The following is a 13085-nucleotide window of genomic DNA, read 5'->3' on the forward strand; positions in this document are numbered from 1 at the left end:
ATTTCTAAGTGACAATGACAAAGAAAGCAATGTCTCAAAACATTTGACCCATATGCATGTCAACATGGTTACTGTGGCCCATATTCTATAAATGGTGCCTTAACTTAGGTACCAGTAGGCACCCTACAGGCGCCTAAGTGCAAAATGGTGTTTAAAAGCAGTTTTTAAAAAAATTCTAGGCTGCCTAAAAAAATGACACCTGCATCAAACCTACAGAGTTGTTCTATGACACTTAACGCTACTGTAGGCATGGCTAATGCCGGAAATGGCATTAGGCATCATAAATTGATTCATGTGAAAGGTAGATGCCAGAAATGTGAGCTTTGAAAACCCTGGCCTTCATATCTGGCACCTACCTTTCCCAAAGCTGTGATTCTATAGACAGTGCAATCACGTGACTGACACACGATCAGCGGCACCGTTTGTAGAATCTAGTCTTGTGTGTACTGTAGAAGCATTTTTATATTTTATCGTAAATATTTAGAATTGGGTGGAGAAGCCAAATAAGCACTTATACTGTGATATGAATTTGAAACAGATGCAAGAAGCAAAAAATGTTTTTTTCTGCACTCCAGTCCCTATGCTGCCTCAGATTTGAAGGCTCCCAAATGGGAATAAAAAGTGTTTGAACAAATCCAGGTTTGTTTGCAGAGTTACACAATCAGTGAAATGTCCATAGTGACTCTTCTGCAGTTGTAACTACTAACATCGTTTTGGAAGGTTGTGAGAAACATCTTTTTATTGCTGAAGTTTTCCTGAGCACTTGCTTTTTACCACAGTTGCTATTAGGGTTTTTGCTTCTAATTGCCCTCCAAAGGCAAAAAATGCTGTAATTTGGGTGAATCAAGGCCATTGTTTCTGCTATTTTTGCTTTTGATGTGAATGACATATCCATAGACATAAATAACTCAGAATGCTGGTGTGCTAATTGTTACCTATGCTAGTATCACTCAAACTAAATCCAAAGATTTGAGGAAATGATATGTTTTATGTCACCTCTTAGGCACCTAGCAAAAACAACACAAGCCCCTCGAAAAATCAAACAATATAATCTCATTACACTTTCGACCTGGTTTACAGCACAGCACAACTACTCATGAAAGATCAGCAGAGTCCACAAAGAGAAGTACTAAACATTCCACAGGCATAGAGTTCCAGAACAAGGCAGAAAAACCCACAATTCGCACATCAGCAACGCTTCTTCTGTGAAAATTATTAAGAGGAGGAAAAAGCCTCAGATCCCCCCTCCACCAAACCGAGAAACTCAGGTTGAAAACAGGTGGAGTTTTACATGGTATAATAAAGTCACTGGCATAAAAAAACCTCCTCAATAATATTTCAATAGAGAAAAGCCTTGTGCAATGCAAGTGGAATATACTTTGCCTTGTATCAGGACCCCTAGGATCGGAAAATGATTTGAAAAGCCAAATTCTATCGAGTAAACAGAAAGACACCGCACATCGACGGTGGCCAGCGTTTCACTAATTATAAGCTGCCTCAGGATGTGAAGTCACAGTCGATTTGCGGTGTCTTTCTGTTTACTCAATAGAATTTGGCTTTTCAAATCATTTAGAGATCCTAGGGGTCCTGACACAAGGCAGAGTATATTCCACTTGCATTGCACAAGGCTTTTCTCTATTGAAATATTATTGAGGAGGTTTTTTATGCCAGTGACTTTATTACACCCTGTAAAACTCATCCTGTTTTCAACCTGAGTTTCTCGGTTTGGTGGAGGGGGGGATCTGAGGCTTTTTCCTCCTCTTAATAATTTTCACAGAAGAAGCGTTGCTGATGTGCGAATTGTGGGTTTTTTCTGCCTTGTTCTGGAACTCTATGCCTGTGGAATGTTTAGTACTTCTCTTTGTGGACTCTGCTGATCTTTCATGAGTAGTTGTGCTGTGCTGTAAACCAGGTCGAAAGTGTAGTGAGATTACCTCTTAGGCACCTACCATAATTGGCACAGTATCCTTAATAGTCTCAATAATTGGTAAAATAAAATTTAATTGGGCGATAGACACCTATCTAATTCTATAAAAAAAACAGGCACCTATCGCAGGGTGCTTAGCGGTGCCTAAGAGGGCGTTTCCATGGACCACTACACACAATTCTCCAGAAACTTAGGTACCTGAAATGTAGGCCTTTAAAACCCTCATCTACATTTCAGACACCTACATTTTCACATAGACGCCGCTAGCCATGATTTCATCATAACCTTCATCATAACCAAATAGCGGCCCGGCAGGAATTTGTCTTTCAGCGTCTATGCTGCCTGAGCCTAAAAACATATCTGTTCCTAAAGTACTTAGGCAACTAACCTGCACAATCTCATTCCACAATAACGGATCCCTAGACCTGTTAACCACTAGCTTTTAACTTTGTTAAATCCACTCAATTTGTAGCATCTTTCAAACAATGTTAACCGGCAGAACATTGATAAATCCACTCAATCTGTAACATCTTTTAATTATTGTAAACCGCATAGAACTTCACGGTCCTGTGGTATATAAACTGTTATATTATTATTAAATGGTGCCTAAGTGTGATTGACACGCAGCCGGCACCATTTTTCTAGGCACCAGCCAATTTAGGCGCTGTTTACAGAATCAGCCCCTAAGTGCCATGTGGCCCATACGTATAAAATAAGATGCACAGCTCTTACCCCCAAATTCTGGTGCCCGCAGCCAATTTGCATGCATGCCTTGTTTAACAAGTCTAATTGGTGCTGGTAATTGGCAAGTAACACCTCATAATTGACGCTAATTGGCACCAGTTTGAAGTTACATGCGCAACTTGGTAGGCACATTCTATAACGTGCTGCGTATCAGTTCTAGTGTGTGACTCTGAAAAGGGGGCGTGACCAGGGAGGAGCATGGGTGGATTGTGGGTGATATTAAAATTTATGTCCACTGTTACAGAATACGCCCGATGTGCACACAAGTTAGATGCTGGTTTTCCTTGACCTAACTAGGTGCACTTAAGTTATGCGATTCACTGATACTTAGCGCAATTTTGTAAGGTACGCATACCTTTTATAGAATATGCTAAGCAATGTTGTCAATGATAAAATGTTGGATGTGTAGATTTAAACTTAAACTTAATGCTGATAAAACAAAATTTTTTCTTGCTAGTACAAATGACATTATTTCAGACAAACAAGTTTTAATAACCAAATTTTTGATATTGTCACCTCTATTAGGATTTGGGGGGTTATACTAGACCGTCGACTAGCATTTGAAGAGCATACAGACTTCATGATAAAGAAATGTTTTTGGACCCTTTGGAAATTTTTAATTTTATCAATTCTTGATTATTGTAATGTTATCTCTTTGGCATCTTGCAAGAAAAATCTAAAACGGATTCGTTTAATACAAAATACAGCAGTGCGTTTAATTTTTGATCTGATGAAGTATGATCATATCAGTCCTTTTTATCAGCAGCTGCATTGATTGCCATTTGAAGCCATGTTACTTAGCCTCCCAATTTACCTGTTATAGATCAGTAAAAAATATCCGTAATGATTTTATGTTTATGTACCCCTCTATTAAGTTCTGTCGTTTCAAGAGATTTTTAAATAAGACATTTGCTTTTCAATTAGGAAAACTGAGTTCTTGGTCGACTCCTTTGATCTTTCAAATGTTTTCATATACTGCTTTTAGAAGGATTTTAAAAAACATATCTGTTTGATAAATTTATTACATAATGGTTCTTAACTTCAGTTTTATTATGTCTAATATGTATATTTCACTGATTGTCCAGTTCTTTTTTGTGAACTGCCCGGATCTTTGTGGTTGAGCGGTTTACAAGAATAAAGTTATTATTATTAAAGTTATTATATATACAGTATAATTGGCAATGATATAGTTGGCAATGATTTTTTGGGAACCATATATATAATTTATCCCTTAGTGTGTATTAAACTTTTGTAAGTGATTTGTCTGGTGACACATGGAGTATCAGTGATATTTAAATACAGACTTCTTTGATTCTCAGCTGGGCTAGTCTTCCACACTAGTGTTTTTGTTTCAGTTTCAGCTAGTGGAAGACTTATTTTGTAAATCAGGGAGCTGCAGAAGGATGATAACTAAAAAGTTATGTAGACAATCCCTGGTTAGTAGCTCTGAATAAAGGGAAATTAATGAATTTTATCATTCTAGAAGCCAAAGTGGCCATAGCAGCCAGGCGGGAGCCTCTTGTTCAATAGTGAGGGACAGGCAAGCTCTGTAGGACTCCAAGGAACCTAGCGATTGAAAACACAATATTGAAGCATCATCGCTACAGGACTCCTGCTAAGCTTGGAGGGAACAGTGACCACAAGGCTCTGCATTATCATCTTCATTTTTAAACATTTACATAGTTTCCTTTTGTAAATTATTAAATCCTTTTCTTTCAAATATCATCTATCTGCAGATGAAATTCTCCTCCTTGCTCCATTTTGTATGCCTGATGTTGGGTCTTAGGACTAGATTCACTATACTTACCTTAGCGATCCGATCTGTGGCCGATCCATGGCCGAGTCTTCCCCAGCAACCGAGTCACCAACCCTCCCCATGCAAATGGGGGCGATCGGAGGCCCGACAGCGACTTCAGGGATTGCTGCAGAGCAATCCAGATGCATGTGCAGACCATCATGCGCTTGCTCTCCTGACTTCCCTCATGCTCGCTCTAGGGACCGAGCCCCGCCACCGTCTTCCCTCTCCTTCCCCAGCTCTAGCGCAGAAGTCCTGCCTGTGACCGCCTCTCCCAGTTTCTCTGCAGTTTGTACAAGGAAGGGTTACTTGCGAGCCCATGGTTTTAACCGACGGGTTAAAACCACGGGCTCGCGTGGTTGTGCATAAAACGACTGCTCCTCTACTCAGAACTGAGTTTCATCCAAGAGGGCTTCCTCAGGAGGAGATTAATTGAGGCAGAGCAAGCTAAACAGCTTAGACAGCATAGACGCTGAAAGACAAATTCCTGCCAGGCCACCATTTGATTATGATGAAGGAACAAGATCAGATATAAGATAAGTGCTACTTTTTCTATTTTCATAAGTAGCCATTGTAATAACTTGTTTGTGTTGGGATGGAAGAGTGTTATGATCGTCCCAAACTTGTTCTCTTAGCGGCATCGTTTGTGCATGAGACAAGGGACACTGAGCACTTTTCACATCTTTTTTTTAAAAAAAATTTAATGTTATATTTATGAACACTATTGAATATTTGAAGATATATGCTGGTATTTTATAATCATGAAATCTTTAGTACACGCTTGTTGAAAAGCTCAAGTAGATCGCATCAGTGCTAGATCAAGTGGAGTTTAGATCTATGGTCCTGACACTGTGCATGGATAGCAGCAGAGAGGCAGGGCGGCAGAGAGCAGGACAGTCGGCAAGGACGCTTCTGTTTGGATCAGCCAGCCCAATCGGTGTTCCTTCGTTGGTTTAGTGAATCGCTGCCTTCCTACTTACGCATGCATATCCCCTCATTTGCATGTGCAGATCGGATCGGATGCGGACTGGATCAGCCAGAAGGTTAGTGAATCGGGTCGGAGTCGCAAACTGGTCGGAAAACGGTCGGGACACGATCGGTCATCTTTGTGAATCTAGCCCTTAGTCCCAAAGCTCAACCTATTACTAAAATTGTATTACATTCATTCAACAAACCGATTTGTGACAAAGGTTTATATTTGGATGTTATCACTGACTCTAAGTTTTCTCAGCCCAAATTAACCCCCTCCTTTACAGAGTTTTTAGCACTGGCCATCACGGTAACAGCTCCGGTGCTCATAGAATTCCTATGAGCTTCTGAGCTGTTACCACCGCAACCGGCGCTATAAACGCTAACGTGGCTTTGTAAAGGAGGGGGGATAAAGTTTTTTAGGGTGTCTTCTTTAAACTGCACCTGGTGAGACATTTCTGAATTTTTAGTATTTAGAACCAGATTGGTCGTTCAGTCACTATTTCTACCTTACAGAGATATCTCCAAAATCATTTATGTGGAGTGCAGACAGGCTTCTTCTTGGATGTTATGTGTGTTGCTGATTGGAGTCACTGTGGAGGCGGGTGGGCCAGAGCATTCCTTGGTACCTGAAGTTCCTCTGAGCCCGGACACAAGATTCTCTGTGGTGCAGCCAGACTCTCCCCTACCAGCAGGCATGAAAATTCAGGAACAGGTTAGGAAAATAAAAAATATTGTGGTTAATACTTCTAGTTTAAAAGAGCCTTTGGAAGATTGTAATTTAAAAATAACTTTAATTTGGCCTCCAATGTAGATGCATTGGAAAACCAAATAAGAGCTTCAGACTTTCAGTTGCTGAATTTTCCTAAGGCACCATTAAGATCTCCTAAAGAGGTGGTTTCAATATTTGTGTGCAACATTTAAACTTTTGAGACAATATCTTCCCTCATTCAGAATGAGAGGGCAATCTCTAAAGTTAAAAGAGGATAGATTCCGTACAAACGTAAGGAAGTTCTTCTTCACCCAGAGAGAGGTAGAAAACTGGAATGCTCTTCCGGAGTCTGCTATAGGGGAAAGCACCCTCCAGGGATTCAAGACAAAAATAGAAACATAGAGTATGACAGCAGAAAAGGGCCGACGGCCCAACAAGTTTGCCCACTCCAGAACCCTCCCTCCCAACAAGTCTGCCTACTCAGAACCCTTCCTCCCTGTAGTATCTACCGTTTAAACATAACTCTGTAGCACTCCCACCTGTTTGTTCCATCGACTCTTGAAGTCGAGCACGCTACTGGCCTCGACCACCTGGCGTGGAAGATCAGAGTTGGACAAGTTCCTGTTAAACTGGAACGTACGCAGATAAGGCTGGACTCAGTTAGAGCACTGGTCTTTGACCAAAGGGCCGCCGCATGAGCGGATTACTGGACACGATGGACCACTGGTCTGACCCAGCAGCGGCAATTCTTATGTTCTTATGTTCTTACTATATGCTGACTGCAAAGAGGTGATCTGGCTTGGTGAATGAATTCTAATTTAAATATTTCTGAGATTTTGAAGATGTCTGATTTGGCTTGATGTCTATGTCAACACTGATTGTTTCCTTTGCTTTAAAACTGTCGCTATGTCAGGCATAAGGATGAATTCTAAAATCAGGATATTTCTGGATGTGACTAAGGAAATGCAGAAGCATAGGAAAGAATCTTTGCTTTTGTACCTGGAGATCTCAAATTAGATGTAATTTTCTTCCTTAAATTTCCATGTAAATCTATAGTTAAATATAAACATTCAAGATACTGAAGGGGATAGACTTAGTAGATAAAGACAGATTGTTCACCCTCTTCAAGGTAGGGAGAACGAGAGGGCAATCTCTAAAGCTGAAAGGGGATAGATTCCGTACAAACGTAAGGAAGTTCTTCACCCAGAGAGTGGTGGAAAACTGGAACGCTCTTCCGGAGTATGTTATAGGGGAAAACACCCTCCAGGGATTCAAGACAAAGTTAGACAAGTTCCTGCTGAACCAGAACATACGCAGGTAAGGCTAGATTCAGGGCACTGGTCTTTGACCTAAGGGCCGCCGCGAGAGCGGACTGCTGGGCACGATGGACCACTGGTCTGACCCAGCAGCGGCAATTCTTATGTTCTTATGTTTTGGCCTATTCAATTACCTGCTCTTCTGACTACTATGAAAAAGAAGAAACTAATTCAGTAGGAACACAAATGACAAAGAAAAGCGGAGATGATCCAGGAATAGGCGAAAAAGGAGCAAATGCTACAGGCAATCATTATTAATTTCAATCCAGCACAGGCATGTTTTAGCAAATACCGGCATCAGGGGTCCTTAAAAACTGCAAAAACAAGGCTTATTAAACTGCAGTATAAAGGGGGAAAGTTATTAACATGGGTTACTGTTATTTTCCAAAAAAATTTTCTACTTTAGCACAAGATCCCATTATATAAAATGGAAACCTGTGCTAAAATAGACCGACACTGTGAGAGAGTCAGGGATTCTCCCTCAATAATGATGCAATTCTATCAATGGGCAGCAGAAGGTTCTGGTTTATTGAGCTGGCAGTCAGGCTATCCTCAAGGAGGTGGTTCTAATTGCCCAGAACAGAGCCTGCTGAGTCAGAGGGGGCAGGACTCAGGCAGTGAGAAGTATACCTGCCCCGGAGGAGAATTATTCAGGGAGGTCCCCATGGGAGAGAAAGAGGCTTCCCTGAGCAGAAAAGGTTCAGGATTAAATTACTTCCCTAGCTGTGGGTTATGGGAATTCCTGCAAAGTTAAGTCTGGAAAAGACTGAAAGAGCTGATGTTGTGATATTGTTGATACTTGGCTGGCTGAGGTAAGCCCAACTTATTATTCTGAGAACTGTGAAATATGCTCATGGATCTGGCTGGGACTGTTTATTTGAATAGAGAAACTACTTCCTCCAAGCCTGTGAGTGAACACGCTCAAAAGAATGTATAAATAAACGTTTTCCTTATACTATTCACACGTGTTGGTGTTGTTTATGTGAAGGTGAACAAGGGGGTTCCTGGAAAACCTGGACAGGATCTCCCGCACCCACATTGATACCTTCCCCCCATAGTAAACATACAGGTAAAATTTTCTATGTACAGTATAAGTTATGAACAGTGAGGACTGAACTTGAACAAGCCTGCTTTACATGAAAAGATGTGGTCTCCTGCGCCCACTCTCAAAATCTGAACCTCTGAATTCTGCAAGCTCTCTACCTTTCTCAGGACAATAAGATCAAGGCCAATAACTTATTTCCTTTGTTGAGGGACTAGGCCAGTTCTCGGGACCCAGACTCTCAGAAGCCTTTTACTCTCTCTTGAGTGCTTGGAAGAAAGAAAGCCAAAAGACATTCCTTCCCAAACCAAAGCCTTTATAATCCTCTGTGTCATCACCTTTTTTTTTTTTAAGATATTTATATACCACTTATATGTCCCCAAAGGGATCCTAAACAGTTTACATTATATTTATTTATTTGATCTTTTTTGCCTGTCCTCCCAAAGGAGCTCACAATGAGTTACAAATCAGGTACTCAAGAATTTTCCCTATCTATTGCAGTCAGGTAAATTAAGGGGCTGATTCTGTAAGTAACACCTGCCATGGCTGGTGCCTAGAAAATAGACGCCTGTCACATTTTATTTATTTTTCGATACTGTTTTCCCAGGGGAGCTCAGAATGGTTTATATGAGTTTATTCAGGTACTCAAGCATTTTTCCCTGTCTGTCCCAGCAGGCTCATAATCTGTCTAATGTACCTGATTACAGCAAAATTACCACTTCTGCAATTCAGAATTCCTTGAACCTAGATAGTAAAGCATTTGAAAACCTAGAAATGGAAGAACAATCAGACCTATGGGACGATATGATACAACTCTCATTGATACCCTCTCATTGATACCCTCTCATTGATACTCTCATAGCTCCCTCCCAACAAAAAACTTCACGCTCACACCCTAAAAAGAAATCCTGGTACACAGAAAATTTAGCTCTTCTTCAATGCCAACTTCATTCTTCTGAACATAAATGGCAGCATTCTCGATCCATCACTGCTCTCTGACAATTCAAAGAACAAGCAACCTACTACAAACATGCAATCAAAACCGCCAAGAAAGAATGCTATTCAAATACAGAACAAACGCTCGCAATTCATCAACACTCTATGCTATAGTTTAAAAAAAAAAAACATTCCCCCACTCAACCAACCATCGGCAACAGAACTAGCTGACTACTTTGACCAAAAAAATTAAAAATTTCAGAACAAATCTTGGACATACGCCACCAATAATTTCCCCAGATCCTCCTGATCAAGACAATAATCTCTCATTCAGCACATTCTCAAAATTCCTTTTTGGATGATCTATTTAAAGTTATTCAGACCATGAACTCTTCAAACAACCGTACTGAGACTATCCCACCAATCACTTTAAAACAATTCTTTCCTATATTCGGTCCTAACCTCCTGGAAATGATAACCAAAAGTCTCTCAACTAACGCAGTAACAAAATCCTGGTAATCCGCCTTAATCTTCCCTAAATTAAAAAAAACAAATCTAGAAGAAGACCAATGCACTAACTACCGACCAATTGCCAACCTGCCTTTCATTGCAAAACTTACAGAAAAAATAGTGTTCAATTAACTTTCTGACTTTTTTGAGAAGACAACGCTCTTCACCCAAATCAAATGGGTTTCCGTGTAAATCATTCCACAGAACTATCTCTCCTTGGTCTCACTACCACTATTTGCTACTATCATGATCACCGAAAATCTATCCTTTTGATATCCTTCTTCGATCTATCAGCAGCAATCGACACGATCGATCACAACCTTCTCCTCCATCGTCTCAAAAACAGTAGAATCTCAGGATCCATTTTCCACTGGTTCTCCTCCTATTTCACAGATTGGAACTTCAAAGTCCATACCAGAGGATTATCATCTTTTCCAATCTCCCAGATTTACGGCATCTCACAAGGATTGATCCTCTCTCCATTACTTATCAATATCTTCTTAGCTCCAATACTGACCTTAGCTCAATCGATTGGATTTACCACTTTTGCCTACGTCAATGACATTCAACTACTACACCCCAACAACCCCACAAACACCAATCACATTCAAGAAATTAATTCCAAACTCGAGAAAATTAGCACATGGCTCAGAACCAATAGACTGTCTCTCAGCATAGCCAAATCTCAAGGAATACTATTTCCGGTTAAAAACAATGAAACTCTAAAAAGACCAATGTATTGAATCCTGTCCCATCTAAACCGAATCCAAAATCAAACTACTAGGAATCATCCTAGACAAAGATCTCACCTATCATGACCAAATCAGTTCATTGATTCAAAAATGCTTTTACAAACTTCATCTAATTCGCTCTATAACTTCTGTTCTTGAACCCTCCAGTATTCAAACCCTAATCCACTCCCTGATTATCTCACATATTTATTATTGTAACTCATTATATCATGATATAACTCAAAAGGAAATCCATTGATTACAACTGATCCAAACATCGCCATCAAACTTATCTACAATCCAAAAAAATATGACCACGTCACTCTGCTACTCCGTGAAGCTCATTGGTTACCAGTTTCCCACCAAACAACATATAAAATACTCCTTCTCATCTTCAAAATTAAACTCACTCACTCCCCAGCTTTCTTAGACAAATATCTCATCCCTTATGCATCCTCTTGGGCTCTGAGATCCGCCAATCAGAATCTGCTGACTGTTCCCCCAATCAAAGAACTTTTCTATACTCAAAACACCATCTTTTCCGCCACAGCCCCTGTTGTCATCACACCTCTGCTTTGAAAACTCCCTCGACAAATTCAAACTAAAACTAAAGCTAAAACTTAACTAAAACTTCCTATTTCAGGATGTTTACCAAAATACAAGATAAGATCCTTTCCCCAATTGCATCTAACGAATGAGAGCCACTTTTAAGAAGCAATTTCCCTTCCCTCTTTATTCTTTCCCCCTCCCCTCTTTATCTCCTTTTAATCTTTTTTTTAACTTTGATGTGATTTTGAATCTTTCCCTTTCCCCAGTCCCTCTTGTATCAATTTTGTCTATGTCTTGTCCAATAACTATGGGCTCCTTGTATGAAGGTGCGCTAGCGTTTTAGCGCATGCACCGGATTAGCGCGCGCTAGCCGAAAATCTACCGCCTGCTGAAAAGGAGGCGGTAGCGACTACCACGTGCAGCAATTTAGTACGCACTATTCTGTGCGTTAAGGCCCTAGCGCGGCTTTGTAAAAGGAGCCTGATGTTATTTACATATTGCCCCATTTTTCTTTTCTTTTAACTTAAATTTTAGCATTGTAAACTGACCAGATACTTGTTGATGGTCAGTATATCAAATAGTAAATAAACTTGGAAACTAGAGCAGGTGGCAAGATCCATTCTAAACCTTGTCTCAAAATGAATGATTTATGATAGAGAAATAGATCTGGGAAATTAAATCCACCTGATATTTTAGGAGACTTTAGTTTCTTGGAGCTTTTCCCCTGGAAATTTTTACTTAATAAATTAGGATCAAGTTTTGGATCACAGAAAAACCAAAGCCAAACCTTGGTACACATATCCCATTGCCTACAGTTACCATTATTTCATTTGACTTCAAAAACCAATTCCATTTACAGCTTGAAAATCAGCACCCATATAGGGTTACCTTATGGCTCCAGAAAAAGTAGAACGGATTGAGACATCTGGGTTTTACTTCCATCCTTTTTCTGGAGTCATATGGTATCCCTAGGTACATGTCTCTCAGACATTGCAAAGCTACTTTACTGTAAATTGGAAATCAAATAGAATCAAATGCAGTTTTCTCTTAGTTATGTTCTGGATGTATGCACATTTTTCTATTGCATCACAAGTATGCATATACAAGAAGTCCACTGAGGAGTCATCACAAATCGAAGGTCAAATATTGTATGTTGTTAACACCTTTGTTTTCCTTGCAGCAATCCATCCCTGACATTCAAAAGAATCAACAGAGTGGGAAAAAATATGGAATTCAGCCATGGCTTCATCTACAGGAACAAAAGCCTTGCTGTCTATAAATAAGATGAAAGGTAAAGGTACGTATGAGAAGTGGGGAAGAACAGTTTCTGTTACTGAAATATGTTTCATCAAATATTTGATATTGCTTGGTCTTGGTCCTGAAGAGGTCCTTAGATTACAAAAGCCTTTTTCTTTGGCAATGCTTTTCAGAACACAGCTAATCATTATTAATTGCTTTGGTTTTCTCTATTCTAATGTGAACTCTGATGCACAGTTTGGTAAGAGCACATACATTATGGCCTTACAATCACATAAAATTCCTTTCATATCAAACCCTCAAGGTATTTGACTTGTACAAATGCCAGTGCAAAAAGGTAAAACCTGTGAATGTTTTGTTGATTTAACTATTGTTTAAGCATTTCCAGTTTTTGAATTGCAAGTGTGTCCTTGGAAATGGTGCCACAATCAGGAAGGTTAAATTTGCCAACCTATTAATGACTAAAGATTTTAGTTTTATTTTGATTTTTTTTTTTTTTTTTAATAAATATGGCATTTTGAGTAATTCTAGGTGCCAATGTTAGTATCTCATTAATGGGACTGATGCTAGTGAAATTTATTTAGGCAAAATATGAGG

The sequence above is a fragment of the Geotrypetes seraphini genome, chromosome 7, assembly GCF_902459505.1.
Source record: "Geotrypetes seraphini chromosome 7, aGeoSer1.1, whole genome shotgun sequence".
Lineage (NCBI taxonomy): Eukaryota > Metazoa > Chordata > Amphibia > Gymnophiona > Dermophiidae > Geotrypetes > Geotrypetes seraphini.